Source organism: Prionailurus bengalensis, chromosome B4 (assembly GCF_016509475.1).
Source record: "Prionailurus bengalensis isolate Pbe53 chromosome B4, Fcat_Pben_1.1_paternal_pri, whole genome shotgun sequence".
NCBI lineage: Eukaryota > Metazoa > Chordata > Mammalia > Carnivora > Felidae > Prionailurus > Prionailurus bengalensis.
Genome location: NC_057358.1, coordinates 19,701,300 through 19,717,461, shown reverse-complemented (window position 1 = coordinate 19,717,461; position 16,162 = coordinate 19,701,300). Strand labels below are relative to the sequence as shown.

Sequence of the window (16,162 nt, the reverse complement as noted above, 5' to 3'; positions counted from 1 at the left end):
GAGATTTTTTATGATACAACAGGCGTGCTTCTCACTGTCCTTATCAGATATGCTGTTTGAACTGTTGATACGGTGTTGTTCTTTCACTTCATGAACCTTCCGGTCTCATTATGACAAGAATGATGATCTAGAACCCACCATATCTACTTAATCAATCAACAGATGTTGGGTAAGATTTGTAAACTGTCGGGGCGCCTGGGTGGCTCAGTCAATTAAGCGTTCAACTTCAGCTCAGGTTGTGATTTCATGGTTCGTGGGTTTGAGTCCCGCGTTGGGAGTGCTGACAGCTTAGAGCCTGGAGCCTGCTTGGGATTCCGTGTCTCCCTCTCTCTCTGCCCTTACCCCACTGGCGTTCTGTCTCTCTTTCTCAAAAACAAACAAACATTAAAGAAAATATTTGTAGGGTCGCCTGGGTGGCTCAGCCGGTTAAACGTCCGACTTCGGCTCAGGTCATGATCTCATGATTTGTAAGGTCAAGCCCCGCATTGGGCTCTGTGCTGACAGCTCAGAGCCTGGAGCCTGCTTCTGATTCTGTGTCTCCCTCTCTCTCTGCCCTTCCCCCACTTGTGTGTGCTCTCTCTCTCTGTCTCTTTCTCTCTCAAAAATAAACATTACAAACAACAACAAAAAAGATTTGTAAACTGTTTGCTGAATGCACCCAGGAGGTGGGCGAGAGGACCTATTTGTGGAAGGAATCTTGATAGAATTCTCTAGATTTGTTCTTCATAAAAAAGCAAGTCTTTCCTACTAGCTAACTGGCATTTTTGAGAGCAGGAATTGTCCCAATTGCCTTAGTATACTCCAGCATCTACTGTGTGCTCAGTAAATGTCCCCTCGATAGAGCACATCGCCCAGCTGGCTCTGTCGGGACTGGTTGAGTCCCTCTGGCTGTCTGAGCAATTCAGCTCAACAGTAGGCCTCTCTGGCTGACAGAGCTGACTTGACAGCAGAGGATAGATTTCTTTCCATGAAGATCTTTGTGGCGATCCCAGCTGGACCCGGCTGTGCTTAGACTGTTAACACACATGGATGGTAGCTACCGCTGGAAAGTTTAGGGAAAATATTGAAATTTATTGCTAGATTATTGGTCACTAATAATGCAACTGAACAAAAGAAGACAGGAATAACCTCTACGTAGGTACTTTGTAACAATCACTTTGTTGTAACTATGTTTTTGAAAGTGTTAGAAATGAACTCTGGGGCTCCCGGGTGGCTCAGTCGGTTAAGCAGGCATATGACCCTTGATTTCAGCTCATGGTCTGTGACTTCGAGCTCTGCATCGGGCTCTGACAGCTGGAGCCTGCTTGGGATTCTCTCTCGCTCCCTCTCTCTCTCTGCCTCTCCCCCATGTGCTCTCTTTCTCTCGCTTTCTCAGAAATAAATATTAAAAAAAAGAGACGTGAACCCTGTGTTTAGATATTAGGCAATGTGCATATTTATTTGCATATCTATATATTTTTCCTGGAAACAACAATGATTTATTTGCGGAAACAAGACGTGATCAGGGATTAACGCATTAATCCCTGATAAATGATGAGCCTTTACATTCTCTTATGGAAGAATTTAATTTTCTTTGGTGAATTTTTTTCAATGCTCTGTCTCTTCTCTTGGATTTCCAGAACTTCAAAGGCAACTTATCAAGATCTGTGTTCTTCCCCCGTCCCTGTCCCCCATGCCAGCTCTCTCTCTCTCTCTCTCTCTCTCTCTCTCTCTGTTTAAAGTATTTTCTGTTGCCACTGACGTAGTTCTCTGATTTTCTTAACATTAAGTGCAATTCTATTTAAAAATTTCTAGATGCTTAAGGCACATAATAATTAAGGGTTATTCCTGTCAGGAATAGAAACACCATATTAGAACAGTTCTTCCTCAGAGGCTGCTAAAGAAGGAAAATCCTGTTTAGAGGGTTTGCCTCTGTGGGTTTTTTTTTTTTTTTTTTTTTAAAATGGCAGTTATGTAATGTCAGGCTTAATTGGCCAGGAGTCAGGAGGCTGGTTTATTTGTGCGTCTCTTGGGTCGTATGTACCTGAGGGGTGAGTGGTCAGTGAATGCACCTGTAAATTGTACCTGGGGGCTATTTCCCAAGAAGTGTCCTGCATAACGACAGTGTCACAGATGTTGAAAGACAAGCATATTGGTTTTTCTTTATACGCTGATGGGTATATAACAGACTCTGAATGCACATGCGTGGATTGACTGTAAAAGTACATTTATTCCGAATGGGAGCAGCCCTTCATTTGACAGGAAGCCTCCTTCCTGGCATCCTTCTCTGGTGGGTTAGCAGAGATTGCTACTCGGGATTGAAAAATTAATTCCCCAGCAGGAGAAAACAGGTGGGAACATAAAAGAAGCACTTGAATGGAGGAAGCATCAAGCAATTCTCCAAAGGGACAGAGCAGAGGAGTGTTGATGACCTCATCCATCTGTACCAACGCAGAGACCCTCAAGGAGGTTCATGAGCTCTGGCAGGGTCACCAGTGTGTGTGTGTGTGTGGGGGGGGTGGGGCAGGGACAAGCTGATAATGAAATTCTGACAGCGGGGAGGCTGGCTGTGCTAAAAAAGAAACATGTCTAAAAGGTGGATCCACGTATAGAAAGAAAGACACTCGAAGGTGGAAGAATGATGGAGAACATGGGATGTGGGCACCGCTACAGGCAGGTGGGAAGAGATAACCACCCAAGCTCTCTCCGCACGTTTCCACTTCGGCGCAGAGGCAAGATGCAGCGGGGAAGGGAGGTTTAATGAGCCGCTGGAGGCGGGAGAGAGTATCAGTGGATCTTTTGCTGTGCCTTTTGGGTACAGTTTCACTGTTTTCAAGTTGCTACAGACTTCACGTGGGACATAAGGAAGGACTGGCTGGTGATGTCGCGGTCGCCAGGACCTTGGAACAAGCGGTCTCTGGTGCCTCGGGGTGAAGGGAGGGGTGGCTGGTCACGCCACACGGCAGACTTCAGGAGAGCCCGGGGACTGTGTGCGAGTGGTCCTTGGCTGGCACTTGGCCTTCATGTAGTTTACAGAGGAGAGGAAAGAAGGGATAGAGAGAAGGCTGACTCGGCGAGATAGAAGACTTGGAAAAATAAAGCTCTGATTGAAGGTGGGTTATTCCCACGAGTGAGAAAAGGGGAATGCCTCCTGAAACAAAAACCAAACCCCAAACCGAAAAGCCACATAGGGCATCCCCTGCGGGCTTTCTGAGCTCTGACGAGTACAACACACTATGTGAAAGATGGTAAAAAATGAGAATTCAAGAACGTACCGACAGTAAGAATAGGGCCAAGCAAGCCGATGGCCGGTGTGAGCAAAGGCTCCTAAGAAGTTCTAAAGACAAGCAAGTCTCAAATGCACGTCTATCCCGAGACAAGAGATGAACCGTGGCTGGGGGGAGACGTGGCGATGATAAAAGAAGACAGAGAAGCAAGGAGGATTATTGGGTTGCTAGTTAGTTGTCATCTTCTCAACCAAGAAGAAGCCATTTCCAGCTAGAAAATGTTTGCAGGTGTCATCAAGGAGTTAAAGTGAACGTGCGTCATTCATCGCGGAACTGGAAAACGTTCGGGTCTCCAGGTCCAGACGGATGGCACCTCGGGGACCTGAGGATCCCGTCCACCTGAAGCCCGTGATCCATGGCCTTGAACAACAAACGAGAGGGGACGTGGGGATGGGGGTGGGGGTTAAGGAAACAGACTCCGGAGCTCCGCTGGGTTACTTCGCCTCACTGTGCCTCAGTTTCCTGTCTGTGGACAGGTGATGCTTCCTCAGTCCACCTGCGGAAGGAGGCAGCTGTGCTCTGTCTGAAGACAGCAATGGTTCTTCCTGCCTCTTCCGGGGACTGGAAGGACCGAGTGAGGCAATCTGTGCAAACAGCTGACTCAGACTTGATAGCGTGTAAGTATGAGTTAAACTCGTTATTGCCTGGTCTTTTTGAGAAATTATCTGCAAAAGAGGGCTCCGTGAAAGTTCTGGAGAAGGCAAAATAGGCCTGGTTTTAGAAAGCGGAAGAAGAGACAGAGTGTAGACAGTACAGCCTAATAAATCTGACATTAATTCCTGGCGAAACTCTCCTGTGGGTAAGCACAGGGATGGTCTGAGGGACTCAAAGGAAAGAGCCCTCGTAGCTTCTGTATTAGTTTGCTAGGCCTGATGTGCAAAGCCACCAGTCTGGGTGGCTTACCTAACAGAAAGAGGTGTACTCTCTGCCAGTTCTGGGGGCTAGGAGTCTGAAATTAAGGTGTCCACGGATTGTTTTTTTCTGGGGGCTCTCAGGCCTCCCTCCTTGGCTTGTAGACGGCCGCCTCCTCCCCGAGTCTTTTCACATCATTATCCCTCTGTGTGTCTCTCTATGTCCAAATTTCCCCTTTTTATGGGGACAGCGGTCATATTGGATGAGGGCCCACCCTCATGACCTCATTCTAACCCGATTCCCTCTGGAAAGACTCTGCCTCAACATAAAGTCACATTCTGAGGCACTGGGAGTTAAGCCTTCACCGAATCTTTTTTTTAGGGGGTGGGAACCCAGTTCGGCCAACCCGTAACAGGCTCACCAACAAAAGTCAAGCAAAGCAAGATCGGCCTCATTTTTCTGACGGTACAGAAGAAGGGAGATATATGCAGGGTGAAGTTTGAATTTTTAAAAAGGCATTCAATGCTGGTAATCTTCATAAAGGAATTTCTAGTGGGTGTATTCTCTTTCCCTCTCGTCTGCAGGCACTTGGTTTAATCTGCATTTGAATTACGCTCTGTTTCTTCATTTGATGAGTATGCTCTCAAGACCTCACTGTTGTTTTCAAGGTTTAATCATAATCGCGTCTTCCATCCAGGACCTTTACTTTGTGACATTATATGCATTGTAAGCTTCGGAAACAATTATGGAATTGTTCTCTGATGGATTGTCCCTGCTCATAAGAATGGTGTTAAAATATTTATTGGGAAATGAATTTCAGTTTCAAATGGAAAAGGCCAGAAGAAATATGGTTTAAAACTTCATAGAAAATGACACAGTTCTTATCACTTTACTTTTAAGAAGGGGAAAAAAAAAAATCTCATGACTGTGACCTAGGCTGTAGTACAGCTACAAGACTCTGGTGTGGAGATTTATAATTGCAATATTCCCGCGATTTAGGATTTATATTTCAATTTCAGAATTGAATTATTAATGTTACCATGAAACTTACTCAGATGGCTTTACTTTCTTTTATTATTTCATGAAGTAAGGAAGAATTTTATCTGGGTCTCAAGAGTTAGTTGAGTAGACTTACTTCTGCAGTGCTGGCATTTACATGGAAGTGTTGGGCTGCCCGAAGAAACGGTATATACTCGCGGTGCAGGTGGATCCTGTGATAAGGCTCGTGTTGGTCCTGGTTTGTTTTCACTGGACACGCTCTCTGGTTAGCCTGTTCTCCCAGGTGAACTTTAATACCAGATAGAAATCTTACCCCAAAATAGCATTTCTCCTCCACCCTTGCACTCCTGCCCCGGACTTTGAAAACAAATCCCAAACACACGCCTCCTGTTTCCCTCCTCACAATCAGATCTTAACTTCGAATGTCTCCTAGTACTGTTGATGTTTCTGTCTTGAATTAATTTTTTGATAACTCTTTGTCCATTTATACCTGGCTGCTTTTTGCACGGTGCTTATAACACTCCTGGCAGGACGCCTGATGGAAATCTCTTTGGGCCTCATGAAAAGGACAAAACTACTTCTCCCCAGTTACACTAGCATGCCCCTCTTCCCTCCCTCCAGCCCCCCAATAAATCAATGACTCAGGATTTTTTTTACCCCCTTCTAGTTTCTACTGGAGCTTTCTGTGTTTACCATTTGAGTGGCCAGAAATTCAGCCTTGGGGTATGATGGACATTCTTAACTTTTCTAATTCTTTTTTTTTTTTTTTAATGTTTATTCATTTTGGAGAGACAGAGACAGAGCGTGAGTGGGGGAGGGGCAGAGAGAGAGAGGGAGGCACAGAATCCAAAGCAGGCTCCAGGCTCTGAGCTGTCAGCACAGAGCCTGACACGGGGCTCCAACTCACGGACTGTGAGATCACGACCTGAACCGAAGTCGGACGCCCAACTGACTGAGCCACCCAGGCGCCCCCATTCTTAACTTTTCTAAAAGCCTTTTTTTTTTTTTTTTCAACGTTTATTTATTTTTGGGACAGACAGACAGAGCATGAACGGGGGAGGGGCAGAGAGAGAGGGAGACACAGAACCGGAAACAGGCTCCAGGCTCTGAGCCATCAGCCCAGAGCCCGAGGCGGGGCTCGAACTCACGGACCGCGAGATCGTGACCTGGCTGAAGTCGGATGCTTAACCGACTGCGCCACCCAGGCACCCCTAAAAGCCTTTGATCTCAAATAGGATTTCTGCCTGAAACTGTAGGGCAGTTACCTACCTGACTTTTAAGAGACTGCAAAGGCCGGTTGTCAGGCCCACTCCACCTCTGTCCTCATCGTGCAGTGGGGCTTAATCTCTACGGAGGCACCATCTGTGAGAAGAAAAGGGGAAGTAGTGTTTAGAAAGAACAGGGCACAGCCCTCTGTTTGTGGGAGCAGTAAGGGCCACCAGTGATGCCTCTCCAAGGGGCTCAGTCTGTTCTCATCTCTCTAGAACTGGGCAGCCTGCTGTTCTCGTCTTTTCAAATGTAACCATTGTTTGAGCTGGAACAAAGCCATGATTTCCTGGGTTTTGAGTGTGAGTTTAAATTTTCTTTTTAATGTTTATTCATTTTTTTGAGAGAAAGAGCACAAGCAGGGGAGGGGCAGAGAGAGAGGGAGACACAGACTTGGGAGCAGGCTCCAGGCTCTGAGACGTCCGCACGGAGCCCTACGTTGGGGCTTGAACCCACGAATCTCGAGATCATGACCCGAGCCGAAGTCGGATGCTTAACTGACTGAGCCACCCAGGCACCCCACTGAGTGTGAATTTTAAAGTTGAAGCGCTAAATTTTTACAGGCAAGATTTTAGAAGTGCTTGTGTGCTGTTTTTCAAATTGGGATGCAGTTTCAAATTATTTTAGACTTTTCTGTGAGATTCAGGTTTTGAATGAGAGTTTGGGAGGGACATTATTATTATTATTATTTTTTTCTGTCTGTTAGCTTTAAACTTCAAGTAAAAAAAATTCCTCATGGTGAACATATGAAAGAGACTCTTAGCTGTGAAGATTCGTTTTATGATGTTGTTGAGGGAAATGCACATGCATCATCTCTTTAACATTTTGAATAATGTTGGGAGTTGTGCTATTTTTTTTTCTTTAGTACTTTTTTATATTGTGGATTTCTAAATGCACAGGTGCCATGAGACAGAGAGGAAAATTTTGTGTTATCGCTCATTTACATTAGGGCTCACTTTCTGAATTTGACTTCAGTGTTGCTTTAAAGAATATTTATGTTCTGTGTAGTATTAATAACATAAGGGCTTCTGAACTGGGAAATTGTTCTCTTCATCATTAAGTCAATGTTTAGTAAACATTTCTCAAAGTGCAACATTTCTGAAAACCATATAGTCATGTATATGCTCATTGTGAATTTCCTATTTTGCCTGCTCCATTTTATGTGGCCTTATTACATTATGCATCATTTAACAGATGTAAATGCAGCCCCGCATCTTACTTTTATGCTGCAAAAGACTTTTATTTTATTTCTGTGTATACTTATTTCAAGAAGTTCATTGGTAACGCGTTAGCCTCTGTAACCTTGCTGTATGGCGTAGTCATCAGGGAACCCAGATTTGAAGTCAGACGTTTCAATTTGAGCTCTGGACTCCATTGGAAAGCCACTTCATGTCTCCAACTTTAGTTTCCTAATCTGTGAAATGAGGGTGGTCATAACACTGTCCCCCCTGGAGTTGTTGAGAGGTTTACATGAGACAGTGCATGCAAAGTGCTTGACCCATTATCATTGCACATGTATGAGCTAGAAGATGTGCGGTGTGGGCTAAACAATTTGGGACTAGCCGACTGGAGATCTGGGATTCAAGGCCAGAGAAAATCCACAAAGGCTGGAAAGAGAGGTTGAAACCAAGGAGACCCAGGACTTTGGTTTTAAGTACCTAAGGTGGTGTTGCTTTTCCATTGGGGTTTTCTGTTGTTCATATTGGTACAAACAAGGAAATGGGTACAGACGTTCTCCCCCCGCCCCCCGCCCTGTGCCCCCCCAAAGTCACGTTTTACTTTGGCAGAATACACAGGAAAAGGTTTGTGGTCATTGGTATTCTGGACTAGAACTTGATGCATCTATCTATATTTTCTCCAAACAGGAAGTTAAATTACTTCTGAGGTTCATGAGTTCATAGTGGAGGTTCATGAGTTCTGAGGTTCATGAGTTCAGAGTAGAGTTTGGGCCTGGAACCAAGTATGTTACCAGATGTTGGCTGGGTTAGTTAAATGTTTGGATGGAATGATATGCTTTTCCTTCTCTCTTTCGTTTGGCTTTTTCTGTTCTCGATTAATGTTGGATGTTTGTTGCCAGTGGACCCCTCTGTCCTTATAGCCTGTGTCATGAGGTGTGGCCCCGGGGCCTTGTGTGGCATTAGGGAGTGAGGGTGGGTTGATGCTTACTGGGTGCCACAGGAGTTGTTGGGATTAGTGGATTTTTTAAATGTTTATTTATTTGTTTTGAGAGAAAGAGAGCACAAGCAAGGGAGGGGCAGGGAGAGAGAGAAAGAGAGAGGGAGAATCCCAAGCAGGCTCCACACTCAGCAGAGAGCCTGACATGGGGCTTGATCTCATGACTGTGAGATCATGACCTGAGCCGAAATCAAGAGTCGGACGCTTAACCCACTGAGCCACTGAGGCCCTCCGGGATTAGTGGAGTTTATTTCACTAAAAATTATTTTTTAATTTTTATTTAATTTGAGAGAGAGAGAGAGACAGGTAGAGAGACAGAGAGCGAGCAGGGGAGGGGCAGAGAGAGAGAGAGAGACAGAGGGAGACACAGAATCCAAAGCAGGCTCCAGGCTCTGAGCTGTCAGCATAAAGCCTGACACAGGGCTCGAACCCATGAGCTGTGAGATCATGACCTGAGCTGAAGTCAGACGCTTAGCTGACTGAGCCACCCAGGCGCCCCAGTGGATTTTAAATATGACACTAGAGTCATAACCAGAAGCTTAGTTTATAACCAGAAGCTTGGCATTGGGGGGAGAGATGGCCAGATGAAAGAGGGTCCATCCTGGATTGCAGTTGTAGGCTCCTTGGAAGCTGAGGGGGATGGAAGTAAAATTGGGCTTGACTTTGTCTGTGTTCCTGTCAAGTCCAGTAAGGCTCATCTCTGCTGTCCCATTCCGTGAATGGTAGAATTTCAGTCCCTTCTTTATTTATGCGTTCAGTGGTGAAATTCACTTGTTTAGTTAATATTGATTGACTGCCTACCATGACCAGACATTGTCCTAAGTATTGGGGAATACTGCAGTGAACAAAGCAGACAAAAATCTCTGCCCGCATGGAGTTTCCATTTTTAGAGGGAAGAAGTGGACAATATACACAACAAAGCAATAAGTAACATTAGAAAGTGATAAGTACTACGGAGAAAAATCAGGCAAAGAAGGGAGATAGAGTGTCAGAGGGTCAGGCGGGGGTTGGAGGGTGGCTTGCAACTTAGAATAAGCTGGCCAGAGAAATCGCGTTCTTACATTTGAGCAAAACTTGGGGGAGGCGAGAGAGCGAGCTCTGGGGAGACCCAGACCAAGGGAATAATACCAAGGACACACAGAGAACCCTGGGAGTGTAGGAGAGACGAGCCAGTTGGGGAGCTTGTGGCGAGCGCCGGCAGAGGTGACTGGGAGAGCTGGAGGGCAGCCAGCTAGTAGGGTGTGGGGAGTGGGGAGCAAGGGGGAGTGCCGATGGGGGGCGTGAAGGGCCTTTAGGCTATTATAGGGACCCTGGAATTGGGGTAGCGGTGATTGAGCAGGTGCTGCTGGGGGCACTGAGCCACAGGAGTGACATGATGTGTGATAGGTTTTTAACAGGATCACTCTGTCTGCTGTGAAAGTAATGTACCTACTCTAAGCCAAAAAAAGGCTTTTTGTATGTGTGTGTGTGTGTGCGTGTGTGCCAAAGGGACGGTCACATGGAGGGTGTGCTGATAGCATCCTTAGTGTAAAACGGGAGTATATTATCAAATCGAAGCCCGAGTCCTCGAGGGAGTTTTATCCCCCAGGTGTAGCTAGGACACGAGGGTCTGTGGAAAGGGGCAGTACAGGGGCTTTCCGTCATCATCGGTGACTGCGTTTGACTCAAGCAGGGTGGACACATTGCGCACGTTGTTTTATTTCCTGGAAGTAAGTTGGGCCTCGACTGCTTTGGAGGGGGTTTGGAAAAATCCTGTAGACTGATGGAGTCTTGTGGATTTCCCGACAGACAACCCCATTCTTTCCCGTGCCCTCCCCCATTCCATCCTCCCCTTCCTGCCCTTCCGTGATGATCAGGGGTGAGGGCATTGCCCTAACAGACTGTATATTTCTGAGTGGTGGTCATTAATTTTCCTCGGCTTGGCTGAAGAAACCTTCCCGTCACCTCTTTTGAACGTCGAGCACCGCCTTGGCGTGAATGAGTTTGACAACAGAACCTTGTTCTGCAGCAAGAGGTTGGCCTGGTTCCACTTCCTATTAATTTTCTTGTACAATTAAGGCACCTAGGAAAATAGTTGAAGAAAGTTTCCATTTTGTGGGCTAATAATAAATGCCACAAGGTAGGTTGCCGGTATTTTGGCTTGGGTTGTGATTTTTGTACGGAAGGCGTGCGAACGATGGTTACCATGAAGGTGAATTAGAAGCACATAATGACTTGTCTTTTGAACTTTGGAAATCCGGAAATCGATTTACACAGATAATTGTTCTGAAGTTTTCACATCTCACTTTCGTATTTGCCGAACATCCTCGCCAGTTTCGCTTCTTGGAAGGGCAAATGTTTGGAGACACGTTGTATATTCTCCAGCGCTCAAGACTTGAGTTCCCTCCCCCCTCACAGTCTGTAATTGTGCAGGTTTGTGGATGGAGCCAGTCTGCGGGGACTCAGCCCATCCTTTCAGTTTTAATTAGTTGTGAAATATTAGCAGGAAGGCAAAGTTATTTTACGTTGAAGTGACTTTTTTGGGAAGTGGCAAATTAAATTTTATGGTAGCAGCTGTTCGGAGTGGAATTTGTCAGAAAGTTGATGAGAAGTGAATGCTTCCAATACTCAGATATAAATCCTCAGCTTAAAAAAGGTACAAGCTGCGAATAAATGAGGGTGTTGAAATACAGAAAAATGTTTTTGTAAATACATGTTTTAAAACCTAAGCACTGTGTTTTTTTACATTACAGCCTAAGCCTTTCAAAAACAATGATTGCTCTGATTTTGCAATGGGAGTCTTTGTTTAGTTTAGAAGCCAATAATGACATGCTAAAAAAGAAAAGATAGCCTAGTAGGGAAGCTCCCTAATGGTGAGCATACTGGAGAAAGAAAGGAACAGGACCTTTGAACATGCTGTTCCTCTTCCTGGAGTACTGCCTTCCTCACCCCTACCTTCCACGGACATAACTTTGCCTCCTTGATGACTTTCCCTCACTTGCCCAACCTCAGCTCTCAACAGGGATGTCTTCCTGACTTGGCTAGTTCTTTCTACTGTAAACTCCTACAAGCCTTATACAGTTCCTCTTAGCACTTACTTTATATTTACTTGAATAATTCTTTATTCTTCGAACTCCCTGAGATAAGACAGAGTTTCCTTATTATCTTCTGTTATTATTGTGTCATTGCTGACTTCGTACAATGCCTGGCACACCAATAACTGTTGAGTGAAGGAGTCCATAAATGAATAGAGTTTGGGAGGCTAGAGGAAGGCTGGTCCAAAGATTTCGGCCCATGGCCTCAAGTCCAAATGCCTTTGGGGCTGGGCAGCCAAAGTAAATGAGCGGAGTAGACTTTTGAAGCAATGGGATGTGCTGGGCAAACCAGATAGAATGTCTGGGGCGGGGCCCTGCTGAGTGGATGCTGTCTTATCTCCTTCAGTGGCGACTCCTTCTTTCTACCACAGGGATGTGGGCTTGGATGGTGGCAAATTTGAAGGACTCCCCAGGCAGATGGGCTGGGGTGGGTGGACTTAAATAGTAGAGAGAACTGGGAAGGAAGGATACTGGAGGGCATGGAATGCCAGGAAGGTTTCTGAGCAGAGGCGAAAGATTGTCAGATCAGGAAGTGTTTAGGAAGGAAATTTTGACAGCGTGGGAAGCCTTCAAGTGGATCTGGAGACTTGTGGGTTCTCAGGCTAACATAATAGTCCACACCGGAGCTAAGTGAGCCAGGGCCCTGGGAGAAGTGTGGTGGTGGAAGCAATAATTTACTGTCTGGCAATATTTTTGCAAATACAGAGACAAACACGTATCAGAAGGATAGATTTCTGAAAATTCTGCTACTCTTCATCAAAGCCTTTCTGGAAACAACAGAAATGGCCACTGGAAAAGGAAATCATGAGGTAAGGTCAGGTTGCTGTGGCTTGAGGATTGAGTGGGAGGTGAGAAAGGAACACCAGTGAGGGGAGACTCCTCTTCCGAGAAGTTTTTCAAAATAGGAAGAAAAGAAACGAGAGCAGAGGCCGGGGCAGAGGAAACTACCAGAAAGATCCGAGGACATGGATTTACTGTGCCAGTGAGGGTCCCTTCTTGGGAGATCATGAGAGCACAGCAGAGTGGGTGAAGGTGTCCAGCATCTGAGGTGGAGATGGCCAGTGGACGGATTGGTCTTGCCCTGGGGCCGAGGAGGCGGACGCCCAAAGAGGAGAGAGCGTGAGGTTGGGGTTTTGCTTTGGGGGGGAGATGTGTGTTGGACGTAGTGCTGAGAGGCACTTCCATTTCCGCTTTTGTCACAGATTTTATTAGCAGGTGCTAAAGAAATATTCTTGGAAAGATTGAGGGAAAGCGTCCCTTGCTTTCCCTTCTGACTTGAAAGCTCACCAGACGCCTCAGACGCCTCCTGAAACCTTGAATAGAAGCAGCCTCAAAACTATGCCATGGAGGATGTTTCGGACCCGCGGACGTCCAGAAGCCACTGCTGTTCTGTGTGCGATCCTGCTTTGCGTAAAAGTCCCAGGCCTGTGTCCCAGAACTTTGGTACTCAGCTGCACCTGACGTGGGTCTGAAAATAATAGGTTGGTAATAAAGTAGAGTAAAATATTATGGAACCACTGCAGACATTCAGTAATGCCCTTGGAATTGGGGAATGCCTGAAGTTTGCTAGCGCTTTGTCAGTTAAAACATTTTTTTACTTTACCAGGCCCTTGCTATTTTTCCATCACGCCAAGGTCTTTTCAGACTTTCTCGTAATAAGTCAACAAATCTATTTCAAAAGTGTTTGTTACTAAGCAACGGTTACTAAGAGCGCCTGTAATTAAGATGAAAGTTCCAAGGTAACTCTGCCCAAACACAGCCCTGTTTTTCAGCATTTTCTGATAAAGCGAGTGTAGGGCGAATACAAGTGAAAGAGGACCGGTTCAATGACAGCGCCGTGCCCGACATTTCGGAACGCGTTGGCTGTCCCCTGGCTTATCTGGGACAGAGTGTTTGTGTTCTGCAAATCAGCCGGCAATTTTTCCCCGTGTGCCTGCCATGCGTGTTCCTGGTGTGAACAGGTGACTGCCCGGTGGAGGCAGGGCCCCCCGCAAGGCTGTGGCTCGGCGGCCACGTGGTACCAGGCTCATGGCCCCTGCCGTGCGCACCGGGAAGAGGGAGGAGCACGGCGAGCGCCACGTGAACTCAGCTGCCTCCGCAGCTATGACTGACCTAGATTACGCAGCAAAGCAGGCGTGTTCTGCACTTTGTTTAACAGCGCACAGTGTCCTTTTCTCTTGGTGATTTGTAAAGGAAGGCTCAGATGAATTTTTTCCTATTCATCGCGCCTGGCTCATAGCAGGCACTTCACAAATACTCCTCTCTCCCTTGCCGCTCCATTCTGTTCCAGGGGCCAGGGGTGGAGGGTAGGGTTTCCATGACGACCTGTTGTTGAATGACCTCTTTTTAGACCTGTCGTTAGATGCCCAGTGGGCCCCAGTAGCGGTCTAGAGAGCCAAGCCTCACCTTATGGAAGGCTTTGGGGTAAAAGAGGAATCAGTCTGTCCCAGTCAACAAGCCATTGCTGAGTGACCCCCCCAGCTGCCTACAGACTTGGTGACCCCCTGAGCGTCCGCTTGCTGGCTGGCAGTCACTGTGAGCAGGGTGAGTGTCGGCCACCAAAGAGCGCTGGCCGGTAAATACCTCACATTTATGATCTTGGGTAAGTCATCACCACCCAAGTTTCCTCCTTATATCGGGGACGGTAACATCTGCCTGGCTCGTATGGTAGGGTTGTGATGAGAATTAGATGAGATAGGGTATGTAAAAGTTCTAGGTAAAGCTGTATGTGTATTCATTCATTCAAAAGATATTTATTTACTAAGTGACTCCTATGTGCCAGGCACTTCCCGTTTCATAATGTATTCCATGTCAGAAAAAAGAAATAGATCTACTTAATTTTTTAAAAAGGTTTATTTATTTTAAAAGAGAGAGAGAGAGCATGCATGGCAGAGAGAGACGGGAGGAGAGAGAGAGAATCCCAAGCAGGCTCTGTACCATCAACACAGAGCCCGATGCAGGGCTTGAACTCAAGAACTATGAGAACATGACCTGAGCTGAAATCAAGAGTCGGACACTCAACCACCTGAGCCATCCAGGGGTCCCTACTTATTCTTTTTATTGTCCCTTTAATATTCCATAGTTTAGGGATATCAAGTAATTTATTTAACCACCCTCCAATTAAGTGAACAGTGTTGCCCGAACATCTTTATACATATATTTCTGGCGTATGTGAGAACATGCCTTTGGGAGGGGATTGTAAGAGATCTTGCCAGATTAAAAGTAGGCATATTTAATTCTTTGTTGGATACCACGAAATTCCCCCAAAAGATAATGACAACCTTCCCACTGAAATATATGTAATACCCATCTTCCTATACCCTTGCTAATACAATCTTTTACATTTTGCCAATCTGTTGGATGAGAAATAATATCTGAAGGTTGTGTTATTTTCACATCCTTGATTTATTAAGGAGCGGCTTTTCGTCTTTGTTGGCCATCTTTACTTCTTCTGTGATTAGCCTTTTCAGCTACTTCTTTATATACTGGGAGATAGATCTTCTTCGTAATTTGAAAGGTGTTTTATATATTTAAAACATATTTGATTTTACTTACTTTTCCATTGAAATGACAGGTCCACAGTTAACTGCTATCTTTCAGAGTAGGTAAGAGGCATCCGAAGCTGAAAATAGTTACATACAGGTCACGTGGCCAATTATTGATGGCACTTGATTAGGCACTAGGCTCCTCTTGGTCCAGTCTGCTTTTCTTTGAGCACAAAGCATTATTTGGGAGGCTCAGCAGGCCCAGGAAGGTGGGTTATCTCAGTGGGGCAGGTGGAAGTCTGGAAGCAGCAAGAGAGAGGGCATTGGGTTACAGAAGGGAGGCAAGACTGAACGAGAACTTCTCCAAATGTCTGTGGCCTTTTCATCTTAGTCCGCAGGTGTTCCCTAATCCTGGGAAAACTGGAAGGGGGCTGGGGGATTGAGAGCTACTGACCGTGTCTTTGCTCCTTAGGGGTGGATCGATGGAAAGGCCAAGGAGCCTCTGCGGGGTGCCGCTTTCCCTCCTTGCAAGGGCAATACTGCTTCTGCTGCCTTTGCGTTGCGGAGACTAGAGAATGCTATTATTCTTTTTTTTTTTTTTTTAATTTTTTTTTCAACATTTATTTATTTTTTGGGACAGAGAGAGACAGAGCATGAACGGGGGAGGGGCAGAGAGAGAGGGAGACACAGAATCGGAAACAGGCTCCAGGCTCTGAGCCATCAGCCCAGAGCCTGACGCGGGGCTCGAACTCCCCGACCGCGAGATCGTGACCTGGCTGAAGTCGGACGCTTAACCGACTGCGCCACCCAGGCGCCCCGAGAATGCTATTATTCTTAATAATCACAAGAGAAACAGTACAGAGATCCTTTTATTTGAGTTTTCTACAATACCTCATTTGAATAATCGTAACTTTTGTTCTGATTGAATAATTACCGTTTCCTTCTCTGTGTAAGAGTAAACTATGATATAGTTTTTCTGAAATGGCCTAATATTAGACTTTTCCTCCCTTCTTCTCTTGATCTTGCTTGTTCTGTATGTACAATG

General features: G+C 45.9%; 1 protein-coding gene and 1 long non-coding RNA gene across 3 annotated transcripts in view; both read left to right on the top strand.

Annotated features, from left to right (window-relative positions):
- Positions 1 to 16,162, top strand: part of NEBL (nebulette) — a 368,000-nt gene that overhangs the window by 12,932 nt on the left and 338,906 nt on the right. The window lies entirely within an intron of this gene.
- LOC122472296 lies at positions 10,123 to 13,154 on the top strand. Its single transcript, XR_006294406.1, has 2 exons — positions 10,123 to 12,441; positions 12,835 to 13,154. It is a non-coding gene; the product is annotated as an uncharacterized LOC122472296 (long non-coding RNA).